The 22385-nt window shown below is 48.7% G+C and overlaps 1 protein-coding gene and 1 long non-coding RNA gene across 6 annotated transcripts in view; one reads left to right on the top strand and one right to left on the bottom strand.

Annotated features, from left to right (window-relative positions):
- The window catches only part of PTPN3 (protein tyrosine phosphatase non-receptor type 3), a 142939-nt gene that overhangs the window by 22544 nt on the left and 98010 nt on the right, over positions 1 to 22385 (top strand). Inside the window, exons 1-2 of one of the 4 annotated variants that reach the window (XM_077912851.1) lie at positions 13431 to 13553; positions 15387 to 15526. The exons of 1 other annotated variant lie outside the window; for it this stretch is intronic. The gene's annotated coding sequence lies outside the window, so the exon portion shown is untranslated. Of the gene's footprint in view, positions 1 to 12113; positions 12325 to 13430; positions 13554 to 15386; positions 15527 to 22385 lie in introns of those variants that run through there. 2 more of the 4 variants (XM_077912852.1, XM_077912853.1) reach the window with 2 other exon arrangements.
- LOC144322637 (uncharacterized) lies at positions 11450 to 13297 on the bottom strand. Of its 2 annotated transcripts, XR_013388294.1 has the most exons (4): positions 13091 to 13297; positions 12720 to 13004; positions 12284 to 12360; positions 11450 to 11624 (listed from the first exon to the last, which is right to left on the bottom strand). It is a non-coding gene; the product is annotated as an uncharacterized LOC144322637 (long non-coding RNA). The 2 variants fall into 2 exon arrangements; XR_013388293.1 differs by having other exon boundaries at positions 12720 to 13297.

Genomic DNA, 22385 nt, shown 5'->3' with positions numbered 1-22385 from the left:
AAAGGTCCAGGTAGACAGGGATTGGACATTAATAAAGAACATTCCAGACGTAGTGCCCCAGCTTGAGCCAGGGCTTGTGGAGGAGGTGAGCCAGCAATGCTGCATTAGCATTTCTGAAGGGCTGGCATGGGGCAGGGTGGGGATGAGGGGGAGCAGGAAGGTGTGGAAGAGAGGGGTCAGGAGAGACGAAGGTGATGCAGGGCTCAGATTACACATGGCTTTGAACACCACATGAAGGAATTAGAAATGTAGCCAGGGCTTCCTATCCCTGAAACATTTTATGTGGGGATCCCAAAGGGCTGGCTCTCCCTTCCTTAGGAGAATGAGATAACCCATAATGAATCTGGTTGCTTATCTAAAAGTCAATGGAAATACTATAATCCCCTGCATGACACATTTATGATTAAAGGCTCACGAATCACGTGCATGGTGTGCTTAGTTTCAAAGTGCCGTCATGCACCTCACCTCATTTTAGTCCTTCAGGCACTAAAGAGGGCAGGTGTTAGGAACATCTGATTGACAGATGAGACATTTAGGCTTAGAAAGAGTCCCTAACAAATACTTCTCACAGTCATCATGAAAACCTCTTTAAAAAAAAAAACAAAAACCAGAGAGAGATTAGTGTGAGATATCTAATTGAGGGAGGGATGTGTCCTCTGTTCTCCAGAATGAGAAAAGTGTGTCTGGTGGCCAAATGACTTTCAGAAAATTGTGTTGGTTGGGCCAGTGGTTTCCAAATGCCCTTACGCTTGTGGACCAGCTGCATCACATTCACCCAGGAGTTTCTTAATAATACACATAATAGATTTTCACTTTCAGCAATTTTCAGATTTGGTAGGTCAGGAGTGAGGAGCAGGGACTAATATCAAGAACAAGCTCCCCAAGCGATTCTGGTGCACAGACAGCTGGAAAATTGATCAATTGGCTTTTGATTTTGAGTAACTTGAGGCCCTGATGGTGAAGATGGGTCCCACAGGCCACCTGCCTTGGCTTCACTCAGGTGGCTTAATAATGGTGCAATTTCCAGAGGAGGATGGGGAAATGGGGTGACTGGGTGACGGGGACTAAGGAGGGCACTTGATGGGAGGAGTACTGGGTGTTCTACTATACGTTGGCAAATTGAATTTGAATAAAATATTTTATAAAAAATCATGATGCAGTTTCCTGGACCCAACCCAGAGTCAGAGTCTCCAGAGGTGGGGCCCTGGAATATATATTTTATTTTAGTTTAGTTTATTTATTTTGAGAGTGAGAGAAGTGTGGGAGCATGGAGCTGGGGGGAGGGGTGGGGAAAGCGGGGAGAGAGTATCTTAAGCAGGCTATATGCCCAGCACAGAGCCTGACGTGAGGCTCGATCTCACAACCCTGAGATCATGACCTGATCGAGAGTCAGACACTTAACTGACTGTGCCACCCAGGCACCCCTAGAATCTATATTTTAAATAAGCTCCCAAGACCTGCTTGTTCATTTACCTACAAATATGTCCTAAGGTCTTGCTATGTGACAGACACCATTCCACTTGGGTGTCATGGTGAATAAGACCCACAACATCCCTCTCCTAAAGACACTTGGATTTCGGCTCAGGTCTTTGAACACTGGGGTTTGACACCACCTGCCTTAAAATAACACAGTGTTGCTAAAAGACTAAAAAGATAAGTAGAGATGATGGAAATCTCAAAGAAAAGCAGTTTGGAAATGGAAAGGATGTAAGGCGGAGTCCTCAGTAACAGGACTTCCTGTTCCTTCCAGTTATCCATTGCTGGTCACAAACCACTCCCAACACAGTGGCTGAAAACGACAATTTTTAATTTTTAAAAAATATCTCATGATACAATGTGTTGGCTGAGTGGTTCTTTTACTGGTCTTCTCTGGGTTCAGCTGAGACAAACCTGCATGGCTGTGCCTCTCTCCTCTCTCCTCTTCATCCTGGGCTTCTAAACAGTGTGGTGGTCTCAGGGTTCCAAGAGGGCCAGTCCTCGTGCACAAGTGTCTGTTAAACATCTACTTGTGTCATGTTCACTGATGTCCCATTGGCCAAATCAAGTCACTTTGGCTAAGCCTCTGTGTGGGAGGGGACAACACAGGGGTGTGTACATCAGGAAGTCAGTTTGGTACAAGTCTTTTGTGTAATATTCAACCACAATTCCTCTGGCTGTCTCTTGATCTTAGGCTTTCTTTGTGTGTCTTCACATCTTTTCTGCTGTGTTTAAATTTCTAGGAGGGAATCCAACTGATCATGCTAAGTGTCTCCCTGGCTCATGGGCTTCCCAACCAATGGGGATTCTAGGACTCAGAAGAACTGCCAAGAGGCCTGGTATAAGGGAGATGAGGTGGCCATGGGGATCATAGGTACCATAGTTAAACCTCCCACAGAAGAGTCATGAAATTCCTGTGGTCAATGCTACAGTCACCCGGATATAAAAATACCTTCCCATATGATTATCTGAGAAAAAAGCTTTATGTTTGCTACTGGTCACATAGATTTTAAAAAATACTTCATTCTTATTTTTGAAGTGCTATACATATGTTGTAGAAGATTTGAAAAATATGAAGAAAATCACCAGTTGTTATAAACTGAACGTGTCCTGCCAAAATGTCTAGGTTGAAATCTAATCCTTAATGTGATGATATTTGGAGGTGGGGCCTTTGGCAGGTGATTAGGTCATGAACGTAGAGCCCGCATGATTGGGATCCGTGGCCTTATAAAAGAGACCCCAAAGAGTTCCCTCACCCCATTCTGTTGTGTGAGAACAAAGTGAGAAGAAGCTGTCTATAAACCTTGGAAGCACGTCCTCATCTGACACTGAATCTACCAATGCCTTGATCTTGAAATTCCCAGCCTCCAAAACTGTAAGAAATAAATGTTTGTTGTTTATAGGCCACCCAGTGTATGGTATTTTGTTGTAGCAGCCCGAACAAACTAAGATATCGGATAGATACATCATTATCTAGAAGTCATTACTCTTAATATTTTACTATACTTTCAGGATTTTTTACGTTCATAAATTTATTTATTTTTTTACAAAGTTATGCTATGAATACAGCTTTGTCTTACACTCTTTATCTAAACTATATCACAAGCATTTTCCCAGGTCATTACAAACTCTTTGTAAAATAATTTTAAGAGTTATAGGGTAATCGGTGGGACACAGGGTTGCATATTCATTCAGTCCCTTATTTCATATTTTTAGCAATTATCAACAGTGCTAAAATAATCCATTTCTATTCATAAGGCTTTATCTGCATTTGGATTTTTCCTCTGAATAGATTGGGTCCATATTTTTTTTTCTTTGAATAGCATGGTTTTCAAGATCACTTCAGTGTTTCTTAACAAATAGCAAAAGAGATATTTTTCCTCCTGGATGGGACGGGTACTCTCCTCGGCTCCACACACCAAGGCTGGTTTGCAGAAGGGGTGTACTTCCTCTTGCTCTGCAGTCCTTGTCTCTCCTCATTTCCGTGTGGGCGCACAGGATAGCCAGGCTGGGTTGGCTTTTCAATGACTTCACCAGAACCAGAGACAGAGCTGTACATGTTCCCACGGTCACCTCTTTATCCAAACCATGGAAAACTGACTTTTTTTTTTTTTTTTCATAACTGGCACAGGCTGTGTTTGGGTCAGGAACCCAACATTAACTACAAAGACTGACCTCAACCCAGGGAACTTGAGAAGAAACTAGATAACACTGTTGGGAAATTGTTCTCTCATGTGAATTGGCATTTGAAATATGCGCTAGTATTATGTACATTTTTTTTATGCCAATGAACCAAATGTAATGGAAAATAATATGCTGGCCTTAGGAAGTCAAGGGACTTGGACTGACAGAAACACATCAATAAAGCAATCCAATTTCAACTAATTTTCTCACTCTTCACACTCTTATTAGGTGCCAGATTCTATCTAGGTTCCCATCATAAAAAAAAAAAAAAAATGATGTGAGTTCACAGTTGGGGCAGCTGGCTTGCTCAACTGTATGTGATGTGTTAAGCGTAAATCTAGTGGGATCTAAATGCAGAAGGAGGGGCTCCTGAGTCGGCCTATGCAGTCAAAGAAAGCCTCCTCTTACTCAGATTGTAAATGACCGAGAGAGAAATGAAGACTGCCCTCAATCCTTTGGACCCTATAATGTAAGGATAAAATATTTTCATGGGTGCTGACAAAACCGGGGCAGCTTCCCAAGCTTGAGACTGATCATGATTCTAGATTACAGTGAAATTGAAACTGCAAGACATCAAGGAGTTTTTAGGCCCCCTCTATTCCCTGGTAATTTCTATGATGGATTTTATTCACCCTGTGGTTCCTGGTCCTACTGCCCAAAGATGAAGGTCATGGGCCCCAGAGCTGGTTTGGAATTAGCTCACGCAGCAACCCAGGTAGACAACAAAGGGGTGTGTCCTTGACCTGTAGACCTTCTGCCAGCACAAGGAGGTGACTCCCAAGTGTGGAGAGGCAGGGGCAATGTCCTAATTCCTTTGTTTTACGTAGAAATTGAGAGTGCACAAATTAATTATACTTTATTTGAGACACTACTGCTCATTTTTCTCCCTTAGCTTATCTTCTATATCTTCTTATATTCCCTGTGTGTCTACATCTGTCTGTATCTCTTTTCTGTCCATTGGCCACTTAATTATTAAGCTCGCAAGCAGAATTCCAGAAAGAACTCCAGAAGGATTTTAGATATGCCAGAACTTCTTGCTTATTGCAGAGAGGCAGGCAATTTTTGAGAAGAGACTCATGGCCCTTTGCATACCTTGCTCAGAAATAATAGTCACAGCCCACATGGCATCATGGCATCATGACATCATGACCCCATTGAGAAGATTTTCCAAGAGCCTTCCAAAAGGGGCATGTACATTAATAACTACATGGGAGTCAGCACACGATGAGAAACATGAAAGAACAGACCAAAACTGCAGGGGTGCAGGGATTAGACTGTTCATAACCACTTGGGGTAACCTAGGAAGAGGTAGCTTGTCAGATAACTTCAAAAGAAGGGTAGGATTTCAACAGGCAGCGATGGTCAAATGATCTGTTTTAGGAGGTTGACATGAGTCGCCTTCATTCTTCAAGAGGAAGCAAGAAAGATTTGCCAGTGATTGGGCCGGATGACAAGGCTGGGCAAGGTGGTGGCATTGAAGACCAAACTAGGAGAAGCCCAAGGAGATAAAGAAATGGACAGAGAGTAATGTTTTCTGATATAATAGCTGGAGAACTTCACCCTGGATCAGAGAATTTTGGGTGAAGAAGAACAGTATCTGGGTAGGCCTTGGTGGCTGCCACATGAAGTCTGTCCCTGATCACTGCCCGGGTGTGTTGGCAGAAAATCATATGACTCTCATTAACCGGGACGCTGTATGTGAGGATGGCTTGCCTTAGGAACTCTGATGTCCCTGGCCGAACACGGATTCCTTAAACTTCCCATGTGACTCGTGTTTATGGAGGCATCGCTGGACTATCTGTTTGGACTTCAATGCAGTGACTGTGTGTACCATGGAAAAAATGAGAGCAACATCCTAGCAGGACGCCGGGGCGCAGTTGAGGAAATCCTGTGGTGTGTCATCCACGCAACACTAGAAGGTCACCAGAGCACTGGGCAGGCTGATCAGTGCCCCCTGTTCTTGAAATGTCACCAGGGATTGGAAGCACAGTTTTCTTTGGGGGTCAGATCAGGTTTCTAGTGTCCCCGAGGATAGAATGGTCAGCCAAGCAAGAACAGATTTCAGATGATCGTCTTTCCATGCCTGTGACTTCCAGGCAAGGCGTGGGTAGCTACTCTGTCTTACTTCCCGGCCGTTTTCTTACCAGCTGTGTCAGGAAAGTATCATTCTTGACCTCGGGATCACTGAAGTGATTTTTCTTATTCCTTTATCCTCCTCCAAAGCGCTCTTTCTGTTCCATCCCTCAGCCACATGAATTGCCAGTAGGAGTAAGAGCCCGTGACCTATGGCTCTTTCGAGCAAGCTACACCGTGCTACGCCCTGCTGTTATTCATAGTTACGGCCTTGATTTGTCAAGTAACCTGGGCTTTGTATTTGGCCAGTAAAATTTAGAGGGACTCAAAATGTAAAAAAAACAATTTTTTAAAAACCATCATGCATGCATCATGATATATTTTTTTTTCCCACAGAGAATGTACTTTTAAACAGGTTACACATCACATGGTACATAATTCAGAAGGAACAAAAGGGTTTATGGCAAAAGGTAAACACTCATCCCTCCCCTGCCCCCACTTGTCCAATTCCTCTTCAGGAGGTAATGACCTTCTCAGTTTCAGTTTTGTGTGTACTCTACACACTCCAATGTGTTTATTTTAGTGTCTACTCCTCTCAGCAAACATCACCACCACTGTGACTATCACCATTACCACCTCCTCTCTAGTCACATGGTTCGCTTCCTCCTGGCCCCAGGAAAGCATGGTCAGGTGGATGGAGTCAGAGATCCAAGGTCAAGAGTAGAAGGCAGAAAGCCTGCCAGCTCTCTACTAGGGGTCCCTATTTGCCTGCAGGAGATGCCCTCTTTCTACCTCCTGTCCCCTCTCTTTCTACCCCTTTAAATGGTTAAGAAGCTGAGCCTGTGGTCCTTTGCCCCATCCATCTAAGTAAGCATCAGTGATTTCTACAGGACCACGGTCATCTTTTGGTAAAATTTCCCATCCTCTTAGTTTATCAGACTAGGTTCTTAGTGTGGAGGCTACAGGACAGAGATTATAAAACTTCAGTGTACAAAAGATTTCTTTTTTTTTAAAGATTTTATTTGTTTATTTGAGAAAGAGAGAGCACACACGTGTGTGCACACACGAGTGGGAGGAAGGGCAAAGGGAGAGGGAAAAGCAGATTCCCCACTCAGCAGGGAGAGGGCTCCATCCCAGGACCCTGGGATCATGACCCGAGCTGAAGGCAGACACTTAAACGACTGAGCCACCCAGGCACCCCTTTATAGTTAATTATAAAATGCAGGTTCTTGGAGTCCACAAGCAGAATCAGAAGCTCTGAGCTGAGGCCAGAAGTCTGCTTTTACACAAGGACTCCATCTCTCAAGGTGATCATGATGTGTGGTTCTGGATCAAAGTTTAAAAAATGCTGCCTTCAGTATTTCCCAGACTCTACTCCTTAGAATCTTCTATTAGGGTATTCCTTGAATCTTTCCCTTAAGGTTGCTGATTTTTCGAAGCCATGACCTCTGTATGACTATTCTATATTCCCTGGGTATTTTTTTCTCTCTCCTTCTATTGTTGGACATTTGAACCTTAAAGGTGTGGTTGGGAGACTTGACAAACCCATTCTCCCCAGCTTTTGTAAGATGACACCACCCACTGCTTAACCACCAACAGCCACAGTTCAGGATACCAACTCTCATTCCCCACATTTGTCATCATTTCTCTTTGTCTCTAAAGCTACAACCTTCTGCTGCCATTTCCAGAGCAGGTTTCCGAAATCCCTAGACTTACCTTTCCATTTCTTGTGTAGCAGCAAATCTATATGGTGGTCCATGGGCCTACTATTTTAAAAGATTTTTAAAATATTTATTCATAAGAGACACAGAGAGAGACATAGAGACAGAGGGAGAAGCAGGCTCCCCATGGCAAGCCCGATACAAGACTCAATTCCCAGGACCTTGGGATCACGACCCGAGCCAAAGGCAGATGCTCAACCACTAAGCCACCCAGGCATCCCACCACTGAGCCACCCGGGCAGTCCCCGTGGACCTATAATGGTCCTTCCAGTCCTCTGGTACATCCACAGTGTGTGTACCAGGAAATTATTTTTCCAACTCAGGTGTGTGTATCCCTAAGCGTTCACTCAAGTGTTCTTGAAGGCCCAAGATCCCTCTGAGATAACTGGTTACATTATTTTTGCATTTACATGATAATATTAAAAATGTATGCATACTCGGGATCATATGGCTGACTCTCTTATAACAGAGGCCTGCTACATCGAGCCCTGCATTGGGCTCCTTGCAGGGAGCCTGCTTCTCCCTCTGCCTGTGTCTCTGCCTCTCTCTCTGTCTCTCATGAGTAAATAAAGAAAACCTTAAATAAAATAAAATAAAATAAAATTGCAACTCCCCAATCACCTCACGTCGAGTACCCTTTCTATGAGCCTTACCCTCGGTCTCTTAACATACAACACAATTCACCGGTTTATCATGCTTGTTGTTCATTGTCTGGCTTGCTTGTAGAGCATGAGAGCAGAAATTGTTGTTTCTTTTGTTCGCTTATGTCTCCCAAGCACTTAGAGCAGTGCCCGACACACAGTAGGTGCTTCATAAACATGTGATGAATGGGGCAGCCCCAATGGTCCAGTGGTTTAGCGCCGCCTTCAGCCCAGGGTGTGATCCTGGAGACCCAGGATCAAGTCCCACACTGGGCTCCGGGCATGGAGCCTGCTTCTCCCTCTGCCTGTGTCTCAGCCTCCTCTGTCTCTCATGAATAAATTTTTTTTAAAAATGTGATGAATGAATCCACAACGCTGCTCTTGTACCCAAGCCAAGTTCGTTCATCAAAGGACAATGGACAAGACTCCTTTGGTGGTGGTAATTTGCAATGGAAAGACACTTTTCAATGGATCCCACTTTAGGCTAACAATTTGTGTTTCTCAAAGGGACATCCACAAAGTCCCAGAGTCCCAAGAACACAGGCTGAGGGGATGAACTGGGTCCCGAGTCAGACGAACACCCCTCCACAGGCTCCTGACTAGGCCACTGACCGACCACTCCTTCCTCTCCCTCCCTCCTGGGCCTGGAGCAGACATTCTGTCAACTGCCAGTGCCGGTCAGGGCAGGGTGGCCTGCCCTCTCCGTGAAAGGAACCTCTCAGGTGTCTGTACAATTCCACAGTAGCTGTTTCCCCTCTCTCCGCCATTTTGTTTGGCTTGCCAGCTTTTAAAGCTTGTTTCGCTTTTCCTGATAATGAAAGAAACTTACCGTAAAATAAGATTTAGGGACATAGCAAAGAAATAGATGCCCAAAGACCTGAGGTTCTCCTATAAAAGCTCCCTTCCATACCTTGTTTCTCTGCTTGTAAATGCAACGCTCAGATAGAGTCACCATTAGTATTTTGGTGCAGTTCTTTCCAGTCTTTTTTCTATGTGCATGGATTAAGTTGAAATATAGGAAGTTGCCAATGTTCAACCGTTATTGACCTACAAAATGGCCGTTTTATGTGGTTTGACTTGGTAATTCAGCCCGGAGGCCATACTATTTATATAATTTTACATTGTATTCTTTTCGCTTGTCATTAACAGCACCACTTGCCCATGTATTTGGCGATGCTTAGGCCCTTCATGAGCTTGCATTAACAACACAAATAATTGATGAGCATTAGCATCTCAGCTGGGAGCCCTGCCCTGTAAATCATTGAAACTGTCTATGTGGTGCCCAGACTTCCTGAGTTTGATGTGAATGACAATCCTCAGTGATTCTTCCAGGAAATCCTTCCTATAAATGCCCCCAGCCAATTGCCTGTGTGCAGTGCTTGGCACCAGATTTTCTGTCCAAACGGCAGCTTCTGGGAATATGCTAGTAACCGTGTCCAGTTGCACATCTTGCATTCCTCTTGTACGAACCTGGCCCATTACGAGTGATGCCTACTGGCTTCGTGGCACACCTTCTTTTCCAATGAAATGACCCATTGGCTTTCTGTGTTTCTTGTTGTTTAGGGATTTCTGGGCCAGGAACAGTCAACCAGCATTACTAAAAGAGAGAGCTGGGGTGTTTTGTTTTGTTTTTGTTTATCAGCAGTAGGAGGAGGGCTGCTCTTAGGGCTCTGGCTTTCTCTTGGCAAACATCGTCAGGACTATCAGCCCTGTATCTTTTCATCACAGTAAAGTTCTGAGGAGTCCGTGGGCCAGGTAGTTCCATTATGCTGTGATTTTGACTCCCAAATGATTACCCAGGGAAAAATAATCTATGTCTGGACTGGCCTCATGATCTGGGACTTGGGATGGCCTTAGTCCCGACAAGGCCTCTATTTGCTCTCAATATGGCTGGGTTCAACTACACACACTAAGAAAATTATGTGTCCATCCAAAAGCTTCATTTCCATAAAGTTTGGGAGCTTATGATATAAGATCAACTGTCATTGCTGATAAAATAACGTCATGTCACTCTAGGTGCAACAGCTGAAAAGGATGGACTTTAACATTTTGGCTCCAACAATAAAATAGTAACAGGAAGCCAGAACATTTAAAGGCAATCTGCAGCCTACAAGCACATCAAAGGTAGAAAAAATAAGGCAAAAAGACACAAAATGAAGGATATGTGGTTTCTCTTCTGATCAACACATTGTAAGCTACTACACAGGCAGGCAGTGTTGTAAACCCTAACACCCTGGCTTTGAGGTCAGACCAACTGTGTTCAGTCCTAACCTTGTCTCTTACTAGTTGTGAATGGCTCCTAGATTGTTTCCTCTTCTATAAAACTGAGCTAGAAACACCCATCCTGGAGAGTGACTATGAGGATTAAAGACACATTATGTGTAAAATGTCAAGCGTACTTGAGCCTGATAATAGTAACTATTGTTTTATTATGATTAGACTTTCCCAAAACTTCACAAATTTGTAATTTGGTCTTTTGCTGTTTATTACTGCAAACACAACACTGTGACAATAATAAACTTGTGTTTTTCGTGTTTTTTTAGCAATAAACTCAAAGAAACCAACCACACTCCTTCCCCCATCCCATTAAATTATTGACATTTTCCTTCCAGTCTGGGTGAATGTGCAGACATAATCTTTATGCAGTGTATTTGTGTTTTCAGCTTTTCCCTCCCTCTGAACATTGTACTTTAAGTTTCCCCCTGCTGCAGTATGGTCTACTAGCTTAGTCTAAACTAGTTAGTATTTCAACGAATATACCATAACCTAACCATTCTGCTGATTTCGGACGTTCATTAGTTTCCAGTTCGCGGAATATTCTTTCCTTTTGTTCCTGCTTCTGTTTATGGTGATCGAAACGCGCAATTTTACAAAGATCTAGGTCTCTTTCCCTTACGTGTGCAGATATGTTTTCGCTTGAATATAAGAACACTGTTTAAGCTCATGACTGTTGAACGTGGGGAAAGAAAAGGTAGTTACTGCCTCAGCCGTCAGGGAAGGCAAACTGAGACAACTCCAAGAATCCACCTGTCGGTGAACTTAACGTTTCCTTGCAAGCACTTGGCAAGCTAGTAGCAGATGACACACTGAGGTAGGCGCGCTCAGGACATGGATCTTTTTAAAATTTTATTTATTTATTTATTTATTTATTTATTTATTTATAAAACATATTTTATTTATTTATTCATAGAGACACAGAGAGAAAGAGGCAGAGACACAGGCAGAGGGAGAAGCAGGCTCCATGCAGGGAGCCTGATGTGGGACTCCATCCCTGGTCTCCAGGATGACACTCCAATCCGCAGGCGGCACTAAATTGCTGAGCCACCAGGGCTGCCCCATGGATCTTTTTTAAAATTTATTTTTTAAGATTTTATTTATTTATTTATTCATGAGAGACACAAGCAGAGGGAGAAGCAGGCTCCACGCAGGGAGCCCGACGTGGGACTCGATCCCAGCACTTCAGGATCAGGCCCTGGGCCTAAGGCAGGTGCCCAACCGCTGAGCCACTCAGGTGTTCCAGGACATGGATCTTTAAAGTTGGATTAAACACGTTCACTTTTTTTTTTTTTATCCCGTTCAGCCCCCACATTCCGCCCAGATCCAAGTGATAGGTATTCGAGTTATTGGAAGCACAGAGGGGATAAGGGGCTTGGCCCAGATCACACAGCGCAGAGGGCAGGGAATAATGCCTTTTGGAGACTCTGAATTCCCAGGTTTCCTATTGCGCTTTGGGGAGGGGGGGGCGCCCCCAGGCCCTCCGGGAGGCATCGACAACCAAGGAGGTGCGGGCTGGGCTCTGCGGGGGCGCCCCGGGGAGACCCCTCCTCGCCTCCCCGGGCTCCGAGCATGCCCAGTGAACCCCCGTCCGGCTCCACGGGCGGGGCGGGCGCGGCGGCTCCAGGGTTTGCGAGCCACCGGAGGGCGGGGCAGGGCCGGGGCAGGGCCGGGGCGGGTCCTGTTCCTGGGACTCCGCGCCCGGGTCGGAATTCCCCCCGACGCGCCCGCTGCGGTGGCGCTCCCGGGACCAGGACCCAAGGAGGTGCCAGGGGCTGCCGGCGGCCACCGAGTGGCCCCGGGGCAGACCGGCCCCCAGGACCGCGGGCACCCCGGTCGGGACCGCGCGGCCCCAGACCCCAGGCCATCCCCCCATTCACTCATTCACTCCACAAACAATGTTTGAGCGCTTACTGTGTGCCACGTGCCGCCGGACGGGAGCTGGGACACCGCAGGTAAGACCGGCAGGGCCGCGCAGCTGCAGCGGGTCCCTAAGTGAAGACACAGAAGTCAGCGCAGGAGAGGGACCGTCACCTCGCCGACCTCACCTCCTACTCGGTCCTCCTTGCCAAAGCCCTAAGGTGTCGCCCCTTAGTGTCCGCACCAGGTGTCCCCTGAGCGGGGCTGCAACGTCACCTTCTCAAGGTCACTCCCACAGGCTGATGAGACCGCCTCTTTGAGAACCGTGTCCCCTAGACCATCACCTCCTTACCCTGTTCTTTTTCCCTTTTGGGGACTCCCCCCACCCTCTAATATCCCCGCACAGCTTGCGGGTTTACCCGTTGATTGGTGCCTGCCTGTCTTTCCCCCAAACTCCATCTGGGGACAGGATCTTTGCCTCTTTGTTTACCGGCGTGAAGAAGCGGGAGTAAGGTGATCAATAATTCTTCGATGAATGGCTCCGTGGATGATGATCAACGTGAAGGAAATGAAATGAGGGCATGGAGAGTGTCCAGGAACAGGGTGTTGATTTAGCAAAGGTGCTCGGGCCAGGCCTCTCGGATAAGGAGGACACAGGTACGAGGAGAAGGTGCCAGCCGCGTAAAGGCCGGGCAAAGAAGTCCCACACAGCGGGAGGGGGACAGGCATGTGCAAATGTCCTGAGAGTCTGGGGGACCGAAAGGTGCCCGTGGGGCTGCAGGAAGGCCGGGGTCAGAGGAGCTGTCAGAGGGCAGCAGCGCCCAGACTGGGGCGGGGAGAGGGGAGGGGGGTGGCAGGTACCGAGAAATTCTGGAAAGAAGGTTCAAGCTGGTGAGCTTGCTGGAGGAGCGGGAGGAGCCCGACTGCGAGTCCTCCTGTCAGATGCGCTGAGCGCCGTCTGCGCGACCGCCCTAAGCACAGACCCACGGCGGGCCCGGCGCACAGTAGGTCCCCGGGAAATGGTCAGGGAGCGGACGCCGCGGGCCTGCGCCGGGGCCCGGGGGCGCGGGGCGGCGCGTCGGGGCGCGCCAGGCCGGGGCGGAGCAGGGGCGCCCCGCGGGGCGGCGCGGGCGCCCGCCCCCTGCCCCCCGCTCCCCGCCCCCCGCCCCGCGCGCGGGCCCGTCGCGGCCAGCCCGGCCGGCGGGAGCCGCCCGCGGGCGGCACTGGGCATGCTCAGACGGCGGCCAGGTCGCGGCGCGAGCGAGCTTCCGCGCCGCCCGCTCGCGCGACCTACCTGGGCGCCCCGCGCCCCCGGATGCTGCAGGTACGGGCGGGCGCGACCCCGGCGGCCCCGGGCAGGGCGCGCGGCTCCCCGGGGCTGGGGCGCGCTCCGAGCCGCCCCGCCCCCACCCGGCCCCGCGAGCGCGGCAGGCGGGCGGGCGGGCGGGCGGGGGGCGCCGCGCCCCGGGGTCCCGGGGCCACGTCGGGGCGGGGGGCCCGGGCCGCGCTCACCTGGCGGGGCGGAGGCGGCGGCGGCGGCGGCGGGAGGGAGCCCGCGGGGCGGGGTGGGGCTCGGTCCCGGGCGGGACGCGGCGGCGGCGGCGGGGCGTGGGCGTGCGCTCCGACCCGGGCAGGGGCGGACGGGGAAGGCGACCCGGGAGGGCCCCCGCCGCCGCCGCCGCCGCCCCAGCCCCAGCCCCAGCCCCAGCCCCCGGCGCCGGGGGGCGCGCGGCCCCGCGGGGAGCCAGCCGGGCGCGGCGGCCAGACCTTCCCGGCTCCCGGGGCGAATCCGCCTCTCGGCTTTCAAAGATGGCATTTCCTGGGCCTGGCACGAACTCCAGCGCCGATAAATCCTCCCCGTTCCGCGGGCGAAAGGGAATGATTTATCAGGTACCTGCGGTGAGACAGCTGCAGTGGGGGAGTGCACGGGAGATGGGCCAGCCCCCCATCCTCCCCTCCCCCCACCCCCACCCCAAGAAATTCCCATTTTCAGCGACCTGAACTTACTGAGAAGTTGCGGGTGCCTTAAAAATTCATGGGAAGTTGAGACAACTTGACACCTGGGGTTTCCGAGCCGGTGGAAAGAGCTTGTGACTCGGAAACTGGAGACCTCCGTTCAAGTTGGGCTCCCCCAGGCCAGCTGGTGACCTTGGGCGACTTGTTTAACCTCTCTGATCTTCCATTTCCTCCCCTGCTAACAGCCGGTAATAATGCCCACCTCACTCGGTGGTTGGGTGGATTAAGTGGGATAAATTATGTGGAGGTGTTTGGCACCGTGCCCAGCACAAAGCAAGGGAGCAGTTGGCGTGATGTGAATTTAATTCGTTTAGAGACCCTCGTGGCTCCCATTTGACCAGGAAATTAGAATGACGAAAGCATCTTCAGGGCCTGGTGGCAGAGTGACAGACCCTGTCTGGTGCCCTGGAGAACTGCAGAAGTCAAGGGCTTCGGAAAAACAATTTAGCCGAATTGTAGTCGGAGAGCATCTTAGTTAAAAGCAGTTTTATACATTCAGAAACTCCAGAAGTTGGCAGTTCAGCTTTACTTACAAAAGAGCTGTTTTGCAAGATGATCCATCTTGCGAATGTTTAAAGAGATGATGCGAGGCGAGGAAGAACAGCCTGGTTAGGAGGATTTCTGTTCTAAAAAGCTCTCCTACCCAACTTTCCCTATTATTTAGATCGAGGTTTCTTAACCTCAGCACTGTTAACATTTGGGGTTGGATCATTTTTTTTTTCTTTTTTGTGGGGCCTGTCCAATGCATTGCAACATGTTTAGCAGCATCCCTGGTCTTAGCCGGTAGATTCCAGTAGCAATCCTTCTCCCTCAATGGTGCCAACCAAAAATGTCTCCAGCCGTGGCCAAGTGTCTCCTGGAGGAGGGCAAAATATCTCCTCTCCCCCTTTAGAACCACCCTGCTGTCGTTGGCCTACCTGAGTTGTTCGAGAATTTTATCTTATGTTTGTTTAACTCGCCTTTTATAGCTTCATAGAACTGTACAGGGTGCATCCACATGCATCACCTCAATTTGTACAACTGCCCCATGAGGCCAGGTGTTATTCCCATTTTACAGATGAGGCAATTGAGGTCTTAAACAGCCATCACAGGGTATTGGCCTAGGTGGGATATAACTCAGGTCTTCTGCTTCTATGGGCAGGTCTTTTTCTTCTGCATCAAGCGGCTCTTTATTGTATGGAGACTTGCAAATAGATGACTTTCCTGGCGATTAAATCAACATGTAAAGGAGACTGGAAGCTGGAAACCTTCCTGAGATTGACTAGTTGAAAATTAACAACGGTAAGCTATTATCTGACAGAGAGTAGGCTGTTCTAGTTAAATATTCTAGTTTATAGTGAGCTCCCATAAATCCCACATACACTTAATGGAATACCAATTTGCAGAGAATTAGAGTAGAATAAAACATGCCTAATACTCTGTATTGATCCTGAATTGTCTCTGGTGATTTGCCATCTCCTAAAACGGACTCTTATATGTAAATTAGGCATTAGCTGAGGAATGTAAAAGGTCAAGTTACTGAAGGCATTTTTCTGAGTGGCATTCCGTTCAAGCAAGCATTTATTGAGCTGCTTCTGTATATTAGATGCAGTCCTGGGTGGGGATGCTGAGTAGGCCAGTGGACCCCAGCAAACTCAGGGTACTTGGAAGAAATTCCCTGCAAGGAGAGGGCAGGTCCTCGGGGACATCTGGGAGCAGGAGAAAGAACCCAACTTAACACAGTCAAATTCAGGAAAACTCACGGCTTCACCATTCCTGTTTTAAAAGTCTTCTCTCACATTTTTTCATAGAGAAGAATTCTGGTAGCTTTCAACCTCAGTCAAGTGGCAGGAACTTGGTCAGAGGCAAATCTTATCCCTGAAAGAGGTTGGGCTTCCCAGCTGGTAACTGGCCTCCGGGGATTGGGACTAACTTCCTTGACTGTTGACCGTGAATTGGGAAGGTTCACGTACATTGTTCAGTTTTAGTGCTGTTCTCTCCCACTTTTGCAGTTGAGAAAACTAAGTTTAGCAAAGGCAGCCTGGGGCCAGGAGCAAGAGGGACCAACTGTGACCTTCTGAACCTTGGGTCCAGGCACAGAAGGAATTGTGTTTTCCAGGATGCACGGAACCCACCAGCTTTGGGGATTTGAGGGACCGGGAAGGCCTGGCCCCCTACCTCCCTGCTGAGCCCTCAGGGTTCGTGGTACGATGGAAGGGAACCTGTGCTATGGAAGGGAACCTGTGCGTGTGACTGTAATCCCAGTGCTCAGCTTCCTTATGCCAGACAGCAGTGGTTCCTGGAAAGCGGGGCCAGTCCCTCTTCATCTGTTCCCAGGTCTGTTGCAGGGGCTGGAATGCCTAAGGCAGTCGGCACTTGCCCTGGCCTTGACTTGCGCTGGTGGAGGCAGGGCAGCCTGCTGATGTTTCCCAAGCTTGGGCTCTTCTTACCGGCTCTCTTAGAGGCAGGCCAGGATCTGGTCAGTGTCGACGCTGCTCGGGTCTCACAGGTGTCTCCTTTCATCCACCTGAAGAGGGATGAAAGGGAATGCTTTGGTAGGCCCCTGGCTAAAAGCATGACTAGATCAGTCTAGTCATGGGCTCCAAGACCTAGAGATCTTGCATCTACATAGCTTCTGGTTGTGTGTCCACCTGAAGCTACTTGCTGCCTCCGGGGTAAAGGCCAGCGGACAGCACAGATTTCACAGCAAATTCAGACACCTGTTGAGTTGTGCGTCAGGCCCTAGGGTTACCGAGAGGAAAGTCAGACCCTTATCTTGGAAGGACAAGTGGTAGAATTGGGAAGACAATGACAGGCCTGCGCACACGTGCTCTGTCTAGTTGTGTGTCTCACAATTACTTTAAAAGGAGATAAAGCCAGATGCCGGAGAGGCCAGTGGAGGCGGCCATTCATTCTGATGGAAATCAAGGAACACCATAAGGAGTAGTTGGCATTTGAATTCAGCCTTGAAGGTAGAAAAAGATAGTGGGGGGGGAGGGGGTGAGCAGAACATCAGGTGCTAAGGCCCCGAGACACAGAGACCTTGTGTATTTCAGAAGTGATGACTTCCCCAGGTCCTGCATCCTGACCTTGGCAAATGCAGGCCCTACCTCCCATAGTCAGGGTGCCAACCCCCACCCTGTGTCTGGAAGGGGCCCCAGCCTCACTCAACCCAGGGGTAAGGGCCCATTCTCCTTATTCTCCCAGAAGTGATGCCTGTGGGTTCTTTGAGGCATGAGCACTTTCCGCCCAGGATGCCTTTGGTTTTCATTATGAAACACTGTTATGGCACTTACTGGCTGCCAGGTGCTGTTCTGAATGTTTTCTAAATATTAACTCATTCATTTAAACCTTGGAACAACCCTCCGGCTGTGCTTCCTACCTGGGTACCGGCAGCTTGCTGGGTGGGTGGGGGCAGAGCTCATCTGACCAGTCCCTCTGGGGTGGGGGTGGGGGTGCTCTGATCATGGTATGGCTTCTCCTGGCTGCGGTTTATACCAGTGTGCCGGGAAACAGCCCAGCCGAGTCTGAGCTGGGATGGAGTACTGGCTGCCACGACTCCGTTTCCATCGGGGGGCCAGCAGGACTCCACCGGCTATATTTTCTGAACGGAAGACTAGGATCTGTAGTCTGAAAAAGAATGTCTGTGCTGCTTCTTCATGTAAGAGGAGGCCTGGGAGGTGTTGTTTGGATACTGAGAGAGTGGAATTTTTGAAACCTTTTGATGCTTTCTGTGGAAAGTTAGGACAGAGGATTTGACGTTGGGATAGTCCTGGAAAATTCAGGTCCCATGATTTACTGTCAGGATATACAAGCTTTTAGTAAATATTTAAGCGATGTGTAGTTTGGAGTGGATTTTCTGTACTGAGCCCCTTGGTGCCTCAAAAGGGAATAAATAGTACTATCTAGTCCCAGAATCTTGTTCATTCCCACCAGCCCTACCTTGCCGGTAGGGTGAAAAAAACGAGGCTCAGAGAGATGGAGTGACCACCCAAAGGGCTTGTTACTCATAAGCAGGAGAGCCAAGATGTGAACCCAAGTTTTTTTCCTGAACAAATCATTTAACTGTAAAATGAGGATAATAATGGAACCTATTTCCTTTAAATGGTCTATTTTAAAGGAGTTACTGAATGAAAACCCACTATGACAGAACTTGGCACAGGAAAGGGTCCCCTCCCTTTGTGGTTGGGCCTCTGACCCTCCAGACAAATGGTATGTTCAGTGTTCGGTGCCAAGAGTCACTGTGGGTGAGTAATGGTCCACTCCTAGGCCAGGGCTTCAGGTCCTAGGTCTCAGGGCTAAAGGGACATTCCAAGGAGTAGGATCCAGGACCAGAAGGGGAGCCGTGGGCAGCTGGATGCTGTGTGATGGAAGGCGCTGGGCTGACTTTGGGAGTGGAGCATGAAGACCTGACCTCCCCTGCCCCCCATGCTTCCCTAAGGTGGAGTCAGCCTCAGTTTAGACCCAGGGTACTTGTGAGCAAAGCAGCAACCACCCCCATCAGCCATCCCTTGACCCTAACCACTAGCAGGTCTGGAAAGGGGGTGTGACAGTCTGAGCCTGCTTCACCCCCGCCAGCCCTGTCCCCTGGTCTGGTTATCAATGAGTTCATACATGGTTGCTGTAGAAAATTAAAGTGTCAGGGAACAGAAAAAATTATCAGCGATGTTCATCCTGGAGGCGACAGTCGCCACCACCGCTCCGGTGGACTCCACATGCCTTCCCACCTGCCAGCCCGTTCTCTGCAGTCACGGGGGTCTTTCAGAAACACCTCCTATTGCTCTGAGAGGAGAAGACTGGTGTGGGCATCTCCTGCAGGCAGGCCCCCGTGTGGCATGTATGGTTTGGTCCCTGCCCTGCCTTACCTGCCACGGGGCTGTGAGAACCTGGAACCTTGCCTCCCCACCCCCCAACTCTTGCTTTGGGTGTTAGTCCGTGACTGCACATGACTGGGGTAAAACTGCCTGCTGTAAACGCTCATGCCTCCGGATCTCTCTCCTTTTACAGTGTTCTCGCAGTTGCAATTTTGCAGTTAATTAGTGTAATTATTTGTATTAGTACCTGTCTCCCCAGCGACACGGGGTGCTCTCTGAAGTCAGGATCGATCTGGCTTTGTTTTCAAAAAAGGAAAAAAAAAAAAAAAGAAAAAGAAAACAACCTTTCTCTGGGACTTATTTTTTTTTCTTTTAACTTTTTATTTTGACCTAATTCAGACGTACGGCAAGGTTCTCAGAATAGAACAAAGAACTCTCATACCCTTCACCCAGATTGCCCAAATGTTACCGTTTTATCACATTTATTTTATTCTGCTCTTTATGTATATATATATTTTTCTCTTGAGTCATTTGAAGGTTATTTATAGATTTTTCCTTTCCCTCAAAATACTTCAGTGTATTTCCTAAAAGCAATGACATTCTTCTATATAACTCCAGCACAATTTTCAGAACCAAGAAATCATTATTGAAACAATACTATTATCTAATCTGTAGATCTCACTTGGGTTTCTTCTAGCTCTCTCCATAGTGTCCTTTGTAGCAAAGCACCTCCTCCCCCCATCCTGCATTTCATAAGGTCATCCTGTCTCTTTAATCTCCTTTAAACTGGAACTGTTACTCAGCCTTTCTTTGCCCTTTATGACCTTGACATTTTTGGAAAGCACAGGCCACTTATTGTATAGAATGCCCTTCAATTTGAGTCTGTTTTAACTCCCCACTCTGTCCCCAGTACCACTGGAACATCAGATGCACCCCGTAAATATTTATTGAATGGAAGGAGGTGGAAGGGAAAAAGCAGAGGTTTTCAAGCCCCCGCCCACCCCCCCCACCCCCCCCGCCACTACTTTCCTTGCCGAAGGATGTTGCAGTCATACGGTCTATAGGTTTGCATCCTGCTATTTTTATGATACAGCTTTTCCCAAAAAAAAGAGAGGCTTCATCAGGGGCGAGCGAGCCTGCCGTCCCTAGAAGTATACAAGCAGACGCCGGGTGACGGCGTGGCAGGGGTGCTGGAGAGGAGAATGGGGCGTTTGAGGAGGGGCGAGACTCAGCCTGGAGGTCCCTCGAGTGCTCAGCACCTTTCTCTATCTGGGACGCCTCCTTTGCAGGCTTAGGGGCCCCAAGAATCAAGCGACGAGAATTCACCACCTAAACCAGAACAGTTTGAGATAAAAGTGGGGCTATTAATAATTGCATCCCGTGAACTAGCTTCAGCTGGGGCTGCCCTAGGCAAATCTGGAGTTGTGATCACCCTACCCAAATGTGACTTTGAGGTTGGAGATCAGCCTGGAAAGCCCTCTAGCACTGGGAATCCCCTGCCTGGATAAAAACAGAACTAACCTCCTTGGCACCGCCTGTCCAGCCCCTGATCGTGGCGCTAGCCCTCGTGGTGGTCACACTTCCCTTGCCCTGCCCAGTTTTGCTCCTGCTACACCAACCTTGTTGTGGCCCTCCCCTCGCTTGGACCTTCCTGCCTGGGGACTAGGGAGGTCGTTTACATACTTTGGGCTGGACGGAGGAGGAGGGACTGGCTCTGTGATGGACCAACAAGCCAGCTGTGTTTCCCACTGATAAATTCTAATGGAATTTAAGAGCCAGGGTGTATAAGCGAGGTGGGGCGGGAGACCAGAGCCTCCCTGCCTAGACCTTATCTTTTTTCCCCTGGTGCTCACACTTCCACTGTCCTTCCTGCACAAACACCACATCCCTCTCCCAGCCCTAGTTCTGAGATCAGAACCAAGCTACTGGCCTTTGGCAGAGGCAGGGAAGCAGGTGGCATCAGGGACCCAGGCACAAGAGGAGGCGCATTGGATGACCAGTAGGTGTAGACAGGGAGTTGGATTCAGAGAAACCAGGCAGGAAACCAGCGTCTCGGGATTCCGGTAACAAGGTCAATACGAGGCCATTTATCAGGAAGCCTAGACTTGCAATGCCCTGTCCCCAGACACTGGGGTCAGAGGGGGCAGGCACGGGGGTCTGTATGGTACAGCTCTTTAACTCGTTCTCTGCCTAGCAAAAGAGAACAAACCCCGCCTTCCTGGATTAAAAAGTATCATAGGATAAAAATGTGAAGGTTTGGAGATACTTTCTGGGCCATCCCAGTCATGTGGACTTCATGAACACAGGCCAGTGCAGGATAGTATTTTTATAACTCGAGGCATTGGTGGCTTTAATGGCAAAGCCAGTGAGGGAGTGTCCTCGTTCTTAGAATGCGAGACACTAGCACTTACTGAACTTTGGAAAGGTTTTCTAGTTAACTGTGATATGATGTTTTTACCAGTTAAAGATATTCTTTCTCCCTTGCTGAAGCACAGCTATGTAAAAGCGCTTGGTCCAAGGTCGCTTTTTTATAGGACAGAAGGAATCACAGTGTCAGAACTGGATGAGACCTCAGAAGAAATGTTTATAGCTCCCTCGTTTTATAGATGGGTAAACTGAGGTCCCAGGAGGTCTGTAGCATGCTCCACGGCACACAAGTAGCCAGTTGCTGAGCAGGGACTAGTCCCGCATTTCCAACCCCAGATCTGAGGTGTGTTTTCTAGATCTCCGTCTAAGGAAGTTTATGAGGTGGACCGCATATTTCAGTGGTTAACAGAAATTTTATTAACCACAGAAATGAATTGTGTTGGCATTAAAGCAGTTATCATTTCTGGCTCTTTTACGTGGAAGTTGCTAGGCTTTTTTTTTTTTTTTTTTTTTCTATTTTCATACGAGAAATGGTTTGTCTCTTCCACTCAATTTCTGTAGTATATACTGGTTTCTTAGATTTTATCACATCAGAATCATGTTAAAACATGGGCTGCTGGGCCCCACTCCCAGAGTTTCTGATTCAGTGGGTCTGAATCAGACTCAGGTGGGGCCTGAAAACTTGGATTTCTAACAGGCCCCAGGTGCTCCCGAGACCAAGGACTGTCCTTTGAGGACCTGAGGCTCAGCGGTAGTGTCAGACAAGTGCTCTGTGCTTTGCAGCCAGCTTGTCCCCACCCGCCCCCCAGCCACCTCCCCTCCATCCCACCATGTAGCCAGCTCTCTCCCCTGTTACTCCCACACCAGCTACCCTGACCATTCCACGCTCTCCAGGTCTCCTACCTGTTGTCCTCACCTTGCCTCTCCAGACGGCCTGTGACCCTGAAATGCCCAGATTCCATCACCTTTCCGGCCCTGTC

The sequence above is a fragment of the Canis aureus genome, chromosome 10, assembly GCF_053574225.1.
Source record: "Canis aureus isolate CA01 chromosome 10, VMU_Caureus_v.1.0, whole genome shotgun sequence".
NCBI lineage: Eukaryota > Metazoa > Chordata > Mammalia > Carnivora > Canidae > Canis > Canis aureus.
This window is presented reverse-complemented; position numbering and strand designations above follow the sequence as displayed.